Here is a 14241-nt window from a genome sequence, read left to right as displayed (position 1 = left end):
CCCCGGACTTTGTGAGTGCGGGGACACCATTACACGTGTGCACTACACATAGGTCACTACCTATGTGTAGCTTCACAATGGTCACTCCGAATATGGCCATGTAACATGTCTATGATCATGGAATTGCCCCCTCTATGCCATCCTGGCATAGTTGGCACAATCCCATGATCCCAGTGGTCTGTAGCACAGACCCTGGTACTGCCAAACTGCCTTTTCAGGGGTTTCACTGCAGCTGCTGCCAACCCCTCAGACAGGTTTCTGCCCTCCTGGGGTCCAGCCAGGCTTGTCTCAGGATGGCAGAACAAAGGACTTCCTCTGAGAGAGGGTGTTACACCCTCTCCCTTTGGAAAATGGTGTGAAGGCAGGGGAGGAGTAGCCTCCTCCAGCCTCTGGAAATGCTTTCATGGGCACAAATGGTGCCCATTTCTGCATAAGCCAGTCTACACTGGTTCAGGGACCCCTTAGCCCTGCTCTGGCGCGAAACTGGACAAAGGAAAGGGGAATGACCACTCCCCTGACCTGCACCTCCCCTGGGAGGTGTCCAGAGCTCCTCCAGTGTGCTCCAGACCTCTGCCATCTTGGAAACAGAGGTGCTGCTGGCACACTGGACTGCTCTGAGTGGCCAGGGCCAGCAGGTGACGTCAGAGACTCCTTCTGATAGGCTCCTTCAGGTGTTGCTAGCCTATCCTCTCTCCTAAGTAGCCAAACCCTCTTTTCTGGCTATTTAGGGTCTCTGCTTTGGGGATTTCCTTAGATAACGAATGCAAGAGCTCATCAGAGTACCTCTGCATCTCTCTCGTCACCTTCTGCCAAGGAATCGACTGCTGACCGCGCTGGAAGCCTGCAAAACTGCAACAAAGTAGCAAAGACGACTACTGCAACTCTGTAACGCTGATCCTGCCACCTTCTCGACTGTTTTCCAGGTGGTGCATGCTGTGGGGGTAGTCTGCCTCCTCTCCACACTAGAAGCTCCGAAGAAATCTCCCGTGGGTCGACGGAATCTTCCCCCTGCTACCAGAGGCACCACAGAACTGCACCACCGGTCCCCTGGGTCTCCTCTCAGCACAACGAGCGAGGTCCCTTGAATCCAGCAACTGTGTCCAAGTGACTCCCACAGTCCAGTGACTCTTCAGTCCAAGTTTGGTGGAGGTAAGTCCTTGCCTCCCCACGCCAGACTGCATTGCTGGGAACCGCGACTTTTGCAGCTACTCCAGCCTCTGTTTAATTCCGGCGGAAATCCTTTGTGCACAGCCAAGCCTGGGTCCACAGCACTCTAACCTGCATTGCACGACTTTCTAAGTTGGTCTCCGGCGACGTGGGACTCCTTTGTGCAACTTCAGGTGAGCACCGTTTCACTCTTCTTTGTAGTGCCTGTTCCAGCACTTATGCGGGTGCTGCCTGCTTTTGAGAGGGCTCCTTGTCTTGCTCGACGCCCCCTCTGTCCCCAGACGCAATTGGCGACATCCTGGTCCCTCCTGGGCCACAGCAGCATCCAAAAACGCTGACTGCACAACTTGCAGCTAGCAAGGCTTGTTGGTGGTCTTTCGGCGAGAAAACACTTGTGCACGACTCTCAACGGTGTGGGAGATCCATCCTCCAAAGGGGAAGTCTCTAGCCCTTGTCGTTCCTGCAGAATCCTCAGCTTCTACTGTCCAGTAGCAGCTTCTTTGCACCCACAGCTGGCATTTCCTGGGCATCTGCCCATCTCCGACTTGCTTGTGACTTTTGGACTTGGTCCCCTTGTTCCACAGGTACCCTCAACTGGAAATCCATTGTTGTTGCATTGCTGGTTTGTGTCTTTCCTGCAGAATTCCCCTATCACGACTTCTATGTCCTTTGGGGAACTTTAGTGCACTTTGCACTCACTATTCAGGGTCTTGGGGTGGGCTATTTTTCTAACCCTCACTATTTTCTAATAGTCCCAGCGACCCTCTACAAGGTCACATAGGTTTGGGGTCCATTCGTGGTTCGCATTCCACTTTTGGAGTATATGGTTTGTGTTGCCCCTATCCCTATGTGTCCCCATTGCATCCTATTGTAACTATACATTGTTTGCACTGTTTTCTAAGACTATACTGCATATTTTTGGTATTGTGTACATATATCTTGTGTATATTTGCTATCCTCATACTGAGGGTACACTCTGAGATACTTTGGCATATTGTCATAAAAATAAAGTACCTTTATTTTTAGTATATCTGTGTATTGTGTTTTCTTATGATATTGTGCAAGTGACACTAGTGGTACTGTAGGAGCTTCACTCGTCTCCTAGTTCAGCCTAAGCTGCTCTGCTAAGCTACCATTATCTATCAGCCTATGCTGCTAGACACCCTATACACTAATAAGGGATAACTGGGCCTGGTGCAAGGTGCAAGTACCCCTTGGTACTCACTACAAGCCAGTCCAGCCTCCTACATTGGTTGTGCAGCGGTGGGATAAGTGCTTTGAGACCACTTACCACTCTTGTCATTGTACTTTTCATAGGAGAAAAATACACAAAACAAGTTCAGTGTATGTACACATAACTAAAAAGTTTTGCATTTCCTCTTTTCACTCTTTTCTAAGTGCTGAAAAGTACTTCTAAACTTTTAAAAAGTTTTAAAAGTTTTTTTCTGTCTTTCCAAAAGTTTTGAAAAACTTTTTCTTCACTTTTTCTATCACTTAAACTCTTTCCAAAATGTCTGGCACAGGCCAAAATGTTGATCTGTCCAAACTTGCATATGATCACCTTAGCTGGAAAGGAGCAAGGAGTCTCTGTGTAGAAAGAGGTTTGAGTGTAGGGAAGAATCCTTCTTTGGAATTGTTGCTTAACATGCTTAGAGAACAAGATAAGGCCAAAAGGGCCCCATCTGTTGAAAAAGTAGCTAATTGTTCCCAATCTGATCCAGGGACTCCCCTAGGAAAAGATTCAGGAAAGAAACTGCCTAGCATGCCCATTACTAGACAGTCTAGCATAGTTGGTACTTATGTAGAGTCACACCATACAGATAGTGTTGTCTCACATCATAACAAGAGCATTCCTTCTCACCACAGTAGAAGTGAGGTTTCTGTTAACCAAGCTGTTAGGGTGCCTTCTGTAAGGGATAGGTCTCCTTCTGTCCATTCTCACCATACTTCGGTTTCAAGGCATGTCCCTCCCACCCACCCTGATGACAGATTGTTAGAAAGGGAGCTCAATAGATTGAGAGTGGAACAAACCAGACTGAAGCTCAAGAAGCAACAGCTGGATTTGGATAGACAGACTTTAGAAGTAGAGAAGGAAAGACAGAAGCTGGGTTTAGAAACCCATGGTGGCAGCAGCAGTATTCCCCATAGTCATCCTGCAAAAGAGCATGATTCCAGGAATCTGCACAAGATAGTTCCCCCTTATAAGGAGGGGGATGACATTAACAAGTGGTTTGCTGCACTTGAGAGGGCCTGTGCTGTACAGGATGTCCCTCAAAGGCAGTGGGCTGCTATCCTATGGCTATCATTTAGTGGAAAAGGTAGGGATAGGCTCCTTACTGTGAAAGAAAATGAAGCCAATGATTACAAAGTTCTTAAGAATGCACTCCTAGATGGTTATGGCTTAACCACTGAACAATACAGGATAAAGTTCAGAGAGACCAAAAAGGAGTCTTCACAAGACTGGGTTGATTTCATTGACCATTCAGTGAAGGCCTTGGAGGGGTGGTTACATGGCAGTAAAGTTACTGATTATGACAGCCTGTATAACTTGATCCTGAGAGAGCATATTCTTAATAATTGTGTGTCTGATTTGTTGCACCAGTACTTGGTGGACTCTGATCTGACCTCTCCCCAAGAATTGGGAAAGAAGGCAGACAAATGGGTCAGAACAAGGGTGAACAGAAAAGTTCATACAGGGGGTGACAAAGATGGCAATAAGAAGAAGGATGGTAAGTCTTCTGACAAGGGTGGGGACAAATCTAAAAATGAGTCTTCATCAGGCCCACAAAAACACTCTGGTGGGGGTGGTGGGTCCAAATCCTCTTCAAATCAAAACAAAGAAAAGATGTAAAATAAAAGGCCATTGGACAACAGATCCCAGTTGTCCAAAGAAAAGGACCAAGCCTCCTACCACTACAACCCCTACTGCTACACCTAGTGTCCCTACTAATAGCAGTGGTGGTGGGAGCAAGCCTACTAATAGCCAATTTAAGGGAGTAGCTGGGCTCACCTTTGGTAACTTAGTTGGGGTTGGTCTGATTAGGGAGACCACAGAGGCTGTGTTAGTCTCTGAGGGGGCTATTGATTTAGCCACCTTGGTTGCTTGTCCCCTTAACATGGATAAGTACAAGCAACTACCCCTAATAAATGGTGTTGAGGTTCAGGCCTACAGGGACACAGGTGCCAGTGTCACAATGGTGATAGAGAAACTGGTCCACCCTGAACAACACCTATTTGGTCACCAGTACCAAGTAACCAATGCTCACAACAACACCCTTAGCCACCCCATGGCTGTTGTAATTCTCAACTGGGAGGGGGGGGGGTTTACTGGCCCAAAGAAAGTTGTGGTTGCCTCAGATTTACCTGTAGACTGTCTATTAGGGAATGATTTAGAGACATCAGCTTGGGCAGAAGTGGAGTTGGAGGCTCATGCAGCAATGCTGGGCATTCCAGAGCATATTTTTGCTTTGACAAGGGCTCAGGCCAAAAAGCAAAAAGGACAGGGTGACTTGGATCCTGGAACAATGGACCAAGTGCTCCCTAAAGCTAGGGCTAGTAGAAGTAAAGCACTACCTACTATCCCTCCCTCTACAGTGGATTCTACTTCTGAGGAAGAAGAATTTCCACCCTGTGCAGAACCTACACCAGAGGAGCTGGAAGCAGACACTGCTGAGCTTTTGGGTGAAGGGGGGCCTGCCAGGGAGGAGCTGAGTGTGGCACAGCAGACCTGTCCCACACTAGAGGGTCTAAGACAGCAAGCTGTCAAACAAGCAAATGGTGATGTCAGTGACTCTCACAGAGTTTACTGGGAGGACAACCTCTTGTACACTGAAGCAAGGGATCCAAAACCTGGAGCTGCCAGGAGATTGGTTATTCCTCAGGAGTACAGAAAGTTCCTCCTAACTCTTGCTCACGACATTGCCCTTGCTGGACATTTGGGGCAAATGAAAACTTGGGACAGACTTGTTCCCTTGTTTCATTGGCCTAGAATGTCTGAGGACACAAAGGAATTTTGTAAGTACTGTGAAACCTGTCAAGCCAGTGGCAAGACAGGTGGCACTCCAAAGGCACCCCTCATTCCACTGCCTGTGGTTGGGGTTCCCTTTGAAAGGGTAGGGGTTGACATAGTTGGCCCCCTTGACCCTCCTACTGCTTCAGGCAATAGGTTTATCTTGGTGGTAGTGGACCATGCCACCAGATATCCTGAAGCAATTCCTCTAAGGACCACTACAGCTCCTGCAGTGGCAAAGGCCCTCCTGGGAATCTTTTCCAGGGTGGGCTTCTCAAAAGAGGTAGTTTCAGACAGAGGAAGCAATTTCATGTCTGCTTACTTAAAGGCCATGTGGAAGGAGTGTGGGGTAACATACAAATTCACCACACCCTATCATCCACAAACAAATGGACTGGTGGAGAGATTTAACAAAACTCTCAAAGGCATGATTATGGGTCTCCCTGAAAAACTCCGCAGGAGATGGGATATCCCGTTACCATGCCTCCTTTTTGCCTACAGGGAGGTACCCCAGAAAGGAGTGGGCTTCAGCCCCTTTGAACTCCTCTTTGGACACCCTGTTAGGGGTCCACTAACACTTGTCAAGGAGGGTTGGGAACAACCTTTAAAAGCTCCAAAACAAGATATTGTGGATTATGTACTTGGCCTCAGATCAAGGATGGCTGAGTACATGAAAAAGGCCAGTATAAACCTTCAGGCCAGCCAAGAGCTCCAGAAGCAATGGCATGACCAGAAGGCTGTTTTGGTTCAGTACCAACCAGGGCAGAAAGTGTGGGTCTTGGAGCCTGTGGCCCCAAGAGCACTCCAAGATAAATGGAGTGGACCCCACACAATTGTTGAGAAAAAGGGTGAAGTCACCTACTTAGTTGACTTAGGCACTGCCAGGAGTCCCCTTAGGGTGCTCCATGTCAATCGCCTGAAACCCTACTATGACAGGGCTGATCTCACCCTGCTCATGACAACTGATGAGGGACAGGAAGAAGACAGCGATTCCTCTTCCTGATCTCTTCTCTTCCACAGAACAAGATGCTCTGGTGGAGGGGGTAGTTTTGGCTGATTGTCTTACTGCTGAGCAGAAAGACCATTGCATAAATCTCCTGGGTCAGTTTTCTGAACTCTTCTCTAATGTGCCAGGTACCACTTCTTGGTGTGAGCACACTATAGATACTGGAGACAGCTTGCCTGTCAAAAGTAAGATCTATAGGCACTGACCATGTCAGAGACTGCATAAAACAAGAGGTGCAGAAAATGTTAGAACTGGGAGTGGTTGAGCACTCTGAAAGTCCATGGGCTTCTCCTGTGGTACTTGTACCAAAACCCCATTCCAAAGATGGAAAGAAGGAAATGCGGTTTTGTGTAGACTACAGAGGTCTCAACCAGGTAACCAAAACTGATGCTCACCCTATACCCAGGGCAGATCAGCTAATAGATACACTGGCATCTGCCAAGTATCTAAGCACTTTTGATTTGACTGAAGGGTATTGGCAGATCAAATTATCAGAAGATGCAAAAGCAAAAACTGCATTTTCAACCATTGGAGGCCATTACCAATACACAGTAATGCCTTTTGGATTGAAAAATGCACCTGCCACTTTTCAAAGGTTGGTGAACACAGTCCTGCAAGGGCTGGAAGCTTTCAGTGCAGCATATTTGGACGATATAGCTGTCTTTAGCTCCAGCTGGGATGATCACCTGGTCCACCTATGGAAAGTTTTGGAGGCCCTGCAAAAGGCAGGCCTCACTATGAAGGCTTCAAAGTGCCAGATAGGGCAGGGAAAGGTGGTTTATCTGGGACACCTTGTTGGTGGGGAACAGATTGCACCACTTCAGGGAAAAATCCAAACTATCATAGATTGGGTTCCCCCTACTACTCAGACTCAGGTGAGAGCCTTCCTAGGCCTCACTGGGTATTACAGGAGGTTCATTAAGAACTATGGCTCCATTGCAGCCCCTCTTAATGACCTCACTTCCAAGAAAATGCCTAAAAAGGTATTATGGACAGCAAACTGTCAGAAAGCTTTTGAGGAGCTGAAGCAGGCCATGTGCTCTGCACCTGTCCTGAAAAGCCCTTGTTACTCTAAAAAATTCTATGTCCAAACTGATGCATCTGAATTAGGAGTAGGGTCAGTCCTATCACAACTCAATTCTGAGGGCCAGGATCAACCTGTTGCTTTTATTAGTAGGAGGTTGACCCCTAGAGAAAAGCGTTGGTCTGCCATTGAGAGGGAGGCCTTTGCTGTGGTATGGGCACTGAAGAAGTTGAGGCCATACCTGTTTGGCACTCACTTCATTGTTCAGACAGACCACAAACCTCTACTTTGGCTAAAACAAATGAAAGGTGAAAATCCTAAATTGTTGAGGTGGTCCATATCCCTACAGGGAATGGACTATACAGTGGAACATAGACCTACCTGGGAGTAGCCACTCCAATGCAGATGGACTCTCCAGATATTTCCACTTAGACAATGAAGACCCATCAGGGAATGACTAGTCTTATCGTCCTTCGTTTGGGGGGGGGGTTGTGTAGGAAAGTACCATCTTGCCTGGCATGTTACCCCCATTTTTCACTGTATATATGTTGTTTTAGTTGTATGTGTCACTGGGACCCTGCCAGCCAGGGCCCCAGTGCTCATAAGTGTGCCTGAATATGTTACCTGTGTAGTGACTAACTGTTTCACCGAGGCTCTGCTATCCAGAACCTCAGTGGTTATGCTCTCTCATTTCTTTCAAATTGTCACTAACAGGCTAGTGACCAATCTTACCAATTTACATTGGCTTACTGGAACACCCTTATAATTCCCTAGTATATGGTACTGAGGTACCCAGGGTATTGGGGTTCCAGGAGATCCCTATGGGCTGCAGCATTTCTTTTGCCACCCATAGGGAGCTCTGACAATTCTTACACAGGCCTGCCACTGCAGCCTGAGTGAAATAACGTCCACGTTATTTCACAGCCATTTACCACTGCACTTAAGTAACTTATAAGTCACCTATATGTCTAACCTTTACCTGGTAAAGGTTAGGTGCAAAGTTACTTAGTGTGAGGGCGCCCTGGCACTAGCCAAGGTGCCCCCACATTGTTCAGGGCAAATTCCCCGGACTTTGTGAGTGCGGGAACACCATTACACGCGTGCACTACACATAGGTCACTACCTATGTGTAGCTTCACAATGGTAACTCCGAATATGGCCATGTAACATGTCTATGATCATGTAATTGCCCCCTCTATGCCATCCTGGCATAGTTGGCACAATCCCATGATCCCAGTGGTCTGTAGCACAGACCCTGGTACTGCCAAACTGCCTTTTCAGGGGTTTCACTGCAGCTGCTGCTGCTGCCAACCCCTCAGACAGGTTTCTGCCCTCCTGGGGTCCAGCCAGGCTTGTCCCAGGATGGCAGAACAAAGGACTTCCTCTGAGAGAGGGTGTTACACCCTCTCCCTTTGGAAAATGGTGTGAAGGCAGGGGAGGAGTAGCCTCCCCCAGCCTCTGGAAATGCTTTCATGGAAATGCTTTCATGGGCCCAGATGGTGCCCATTTCTGCATAAGCCAGTCTACACCGGTTCAGGGACCCCTTAGCCCTGCTCTGGCGCGAAACTGGACAAAGGAAAGGGGAGTGACCACTCCCCTGACCTGCACCTCCCCTGGGAGGTGTCCAGAGCTCCTCCAGTGTGCTCCAGACCTCTGCCATCTTGGAAACAGAGGTGCTTCTGGCACACTGGCCTGCTCTGAGTGGCCAGGGCCAGCAGGTGACGTCAGAGACTCCTTCTGATAGGCTCCTTCAGGTGTTGCTAGCCTATCCTCTCTCCTAAGTAGCCAAACCCTCTTTTCTGGCTATTTAGGGTCTCTGCTTTGGGGATTTCCTTAGATAACGAATGCAAGAGCTCATCAGAGTTCCTCTGCATCTCTCTCTTCACCTTCTGCCAAGGAATCGACTGCTGACCGCGCTGGAAGCCTGCAAAACTGCAACAAATTAGCAAAGACGACTACTGCAACTCTGTAACGCTGATCCTGCCGCCTTCTCGACTGTTTTCCTGGTGGTGCATGCTGTGGGGGTAGTCTGCCTCCCCTCTGCACTAGAAGCTCCGAAGAAATCTCCCGTGGGTCAACGGAATCTTCCCCCTGCTACCGCAGGCACCAAAGAACTGCATCACCGGTCCCCTGGGTCTCCTCTCAGCACAACGAGCGAGGTCCCTTGAATCCAGCAACTATGTCCAAGTGACTCCCACAGTCCAGTGACTCTTCAGTCCAAGTTTGGTGGAGGTAAGTCCTTGCCTCCCCACGCCAGACTTCATTGCTGGGAACCGCGACTTTTGCAGCTACTCCGGCCTCTGTGCACTTCCGGCGGAAATCCTTTGTGCACAGCCAAGCCTGGGTCCACGGCACTCTAACCTGCATTGCACGACTTTCTAAGTTGGTCTCCGGCGACGTGGGACTCCTTTGTGCAACTTCAGGTGAGCACCATTTCACTCTTCTTTGTAGTGCCTGTTCTGGCACTTCTGCGGGTGCTGCCTGCTTCTGAGAGGGCTCTTTGTCTTGCTCGACACCCCCTCTGTCCCCAGACGCAATTGGCGACATCCTGGTCCCTCCTGGGCCACAGCAGCATCCAAAAACGCTAACCGCATGACTTGCAGCTAGCAAGGCTTGTTGACGGTCTTTTGGCATGAAAACACTTCTGCACGACTCTCTACGGCGTGGGGGATCCATCCTCCAAAGGGGAAGTCTCTAGCCCTTGTCGTTCCTGCAGAATCTTTAGCTTCTACTGTCCAGTAGCACCTTCTTTGCACCCACAGCTGGCATTTCCTGGGCATCTGCCCATCTCCGACTTGCTTGTGACTTTTGGATTTGGTCCCCTTATTCCACAGGTACCCTCGACTGGAAATCCATTGTTGTTGCATTGCTGGTTTGTGTCTTTCCTGCAGAATTCCCCTATCACGACTTCTATGTCCTTTGGGGAACTTTAGTGCACTTTGCACTCACTTTTCAGGGTCTTGGGGTGGGCTATTTTTCTAACCCTCACTATTTTCTAATAGTCCCAGCGACCCTCTACAAGGTCACATAGGTTTGGGGTCCATTCGTGGTTCGCATTCCACTTTTGGAGTATATGGTTTGTGTTGCCCCTCTCCCTATGTGTCCCCATTGCATCCTATTGTAACTATAGATTGTTTGCACTGTTTTCTAAGACTATACTGCATATTTTTGGTATTGTGTACATACATCTTGTGTATATTTGCTATCCTCATACTGAGGGTACACTCTGAGATACTTTGGCATATTGTCATAAAAATAAAGTACCTTTATTTTTAGTATATCTGTGTATTGTGTTTTCTTATGATATTGTGCAAGTGACACTAGTGGTACTGTAGGAGCTTCACTCGTCTCCTAGTTCAGCCTAAGCTGCTCTGCTAAGCTACCATTATCTATCAGCCTATGCTGTTAGACACCCTATACACTAATAAGGGATAACTGGGCCTGGTGCAAGGTGCAAGTACCCCTTGGTACTCACTACAAGCCAGTCCAGCCTCCTACAGTGACGACCTGTGAAAGAGTGGTGTCGTCATGCAACAGTTTACTGCCTCAGGTGGTACAGAGGTTAAACTGTACCCACCCGAGGCTGCTTGGAAAAATTACGCTGCCTGGCGTAATTTGTGGGCGGTTTAAAATGCCCCCAAACAGTGACCACAGGGCTGGCACCATGTCAGCCCTGTTTAGTAAAACTCGTATGTGACACATGTGCAATCGCGCATGTGTCACAAAAGGACACTACCTGGTTTCCCTGTGTCTCCTGACTCGGAGCATTATCTCGGACAGGGGAAGGCAGGCAGCAGCAGGAGTTGCAGGACGGCTTCTGCATTTCTTTTCAAATGCTAAGTAACATCGCGACTGGTGTTACTTAACATTTTCAAATAAATGCGGTCTGCGGATGCCAGTATTAGGGTGGGCAGGGCGTAGCCCCTGCGCCCATTCATGGAAACCGCTGTTGGGGATTAGTGAGGCTGAGGTCTGCCACAAGAAAGTGTGTATGTAGTGACAGAAGGATTATTTCAGAAGATAAAAGGAGAGAAGTCTTGCCAGAGGATGAGGTGCTGTGTGAGGCATGTGATTTAATGTCAACTGCTTGGCCAAAGAGATCCCTTTTGGAGGAAATTGTGGCCCATTTTGGTTTGTAAAGGAGGAATTTGATTGTGTGAGTTCTGTTACTGGCAGAGAGAATGTTGGTTCTCCCAAAACTGTAAGAACAGGTATTGTTAAGCTGACACATGAAAGGCTCTTTGGTGTGGTCAAAGAGAGGGTAGCACAAGTGGCCCGGTATGGACATGGAGGTGGAACCCATCATTAGAGATTGTGGAAATTGTGCAGTGACAAATTTTTTAAACCTCGAGTTCCACCAATTTGCAGTTTGATTCTTCCAGATTTTCCTAGGGATGAGGTAGTACTGGATATTGTGGGTCTTTTGACGAGGGAAAGGGTGAAATTTGTTGGCAATTTTACAAACATTTTGCACTAAGTTTGCATTAAAAAAGTTAATGTTTATTTTGAATTTATTTTCTAGTGCAAAATGTGCTTCAAGCTAGAAAGTTGCCTGAAAGTAATTCAAAGCAGCGCTTTGTCCTGCTTTGGATTACTTTGCATCTTGAGGGCATTGCATGGGTGGTGCATGGACATTCCTAGGCAACCACCCATGGTTTTTGATGCAATAACTATCTAATAATAATAGCAGACAGGGTATTGCGCCAAGAAACGAATGCCTCTTTGAGGCAAGGATAAAAAGGAGCAATGCTTTTATTCCTCTAAACGTTTCTGACTTTGCATGTGTACTGCACTGTACAGCACACATCCAAAGTGGCAAACACTTTAACATTTATCTAGGCATAGTAATTTGCACAAAAAGGGTACCCTTCCAATACAAAATCTGTGCTCGACGCAATGTAGATACTGCTGCACTGCAGTGCATAGTTGTGTGCATGGCACTTACCAGACTGATTGTGTACCAGCTCTAGGGAGAAAACAGGACATTGCCATATCTTAGCAGAAATGATGCATTCCTGCTGTCGTCTCTCATTCTCTCTCTCACACACACACAAAATGCAGCAACTTTGTGTGGTAGCTTTGTTGTGTGACAACTTTGTAATTCTGGGCCTTTACCTTTTAGTCCTCACGGATCTTTTCTCTTGGTGTCTGGTAGTTATCCTGGTGAGATAACTTATGACAAGTTTATTAGGTGTTTGACGAATGTGTTCCGATAGAAAGGTTTACCAAAATATATCTTAACAGATAATAGCACACAGTTGTGCTCTTGTGAATTTGAGAAGCTCCTTGTGGACAGAAGCACCAAACACAAGAAGCGTTCTCCCTATCATCCACGGAGCAATGGAGTTGTGGACAGTTTAATAGGGCAGTTAAAGAAGGTGTCCTACTGGTCAGGATTATTGTGAACAACTGTAAGGTGTAGGTGGAGGGATTGGATTTAACAATGGATATCACTTCATGCTTCAACTGAGAGAAAACCTTTTGAGTTGTTCAAGGGGTAGAAGGCCGCATACCAAACTGGTACCAGGGTGGATGCTTCAAAAGAAAGGATGGATGGATGTCTCAAAAGGTGGGGGCTGGAGTGAGAAGGAGATGTTGATGCTGGAGATGAGGAAAATTCAGCCTGATGTCACATTGTCCCAAGGTTTGCAAAATGAATGTAGAGGTCTGGGTATGTGTTGAAGTCCAAACAATGTGCTCCTTACTCCTAATTTACTAAGCCTGTTTGAGTTTTCAAACTGTTCAATTATACTGTTAAAACCAGTAATGGAAGAATCTGGACCCTGAGACGCACTTTTGTATGTGAGAATGGTGAGAGTGGTGTAAAGGAATCTCTGGGTAAGGTGGCTAGTGGCGACTAAGGATTTCGCCAGTGGAGCCGGCACTTCTGTTTGGGAGAGAAGCCAAGGACATAACAAGAGAAGCCATGTTTACAAGACAATTATGTGACATTCTAGCTTTGTTTTTCTTCACAGTTTTTTTTAGCTTGTTACCTTTGTTTTCACTTCCCTTCTCACTGGTTTATCCTTTCTCACTTTTTGGGGTGATATATTCTATAGTCAGTGGGTTCACTGTTTCAATGGAAAAAAGGAAAATGTGTGGCATCTTTTGTTAGTGCTACAGCTCTTTTGTGGCATTGTTCCATTTCAGAATAGAATGTCCATTCAAAACTGTAGATTCTAGGAGATCAGTTGCTGGTTTCCTGATGATAAAGCTCAACAAGTAAACACAGGGGCATATTTAACAAAATGACACTGCACACAGTGCAGTGCCACTTTTCTTGCACCCCTTAGCGCCCACCTAACGCCACCAGGTGTGCGCCGTATTTAAAATACGATGCATCATGCCAGTAGTTAGGGGACTAGCGTCAGAATTTTTGACGCTAGTCTGGCGCTTTGCATGATTAGCATAAAAAATTCTGACGCTAATCCTGCAAAGCACCCAGAGACCCATTGTAACCAATGAAAGCCTCATTTTAACTCCTGCTCTGAGCAGACGTTAAAAGTGCCAAAAAAACGGCACAAGGAAATCTCTTAGATTTCCTTGTGCCATTTTTTCAGTCCCCAACGCCCCCTTTGCATACATAGTTCCTGGCACAGGTATAATGTACCACAAAGGCATACAAAGTGGGACAATAAATGCATTGCGCCACTTTGTAAACATGGCGGGCTTTCTTGGCCTTCCAATGCTACATTAGCGTAAAAAAATGACACTATTGTGGCATTGTAATGGCACTAGTGGCTCTTAAATATGCGCCACCGTTTGTGGCTGTGACGACTTCTTTACAATGAGTCACACAAGTTCTCATATAACCCTCAGGCATGTGCTTTATCCCTGTAGTCCTCAGAAAAGCTTATGAGAAGATATTACATAATGCCTTAAGAACTTTGCGGAACATAATTTAATACCTACTACACACTTCATGTTTTTGGAATTTCTGTGCATATGAAATGAGTCAGATCTTTTACATACACCATTAAAATACAGCCCCATCAGATTGATAAATGTCACAAAATGGAATTGTCTAGCCCCACT

The sequence above is a fragment of the Pleurodeles waltl genome, chromosome 8 (assembly GCF_031143425.1).
Source record: "Pleurodeles waltl isolate 20211129_DDA chromosome 8, aPleWal1.hap1.20221129, whole genome shotgun sequence".
NCBI lineage: Eukaryota > Metazoa > Chordata > Amphibia > Caudata > Salamandridae > Pleurodeles > Pleurodeles waltl.
The sequence above is the reverse complement of the archived record's forward strand: the minus strand, read 5'-3'. Positions refer to the sequence as shown.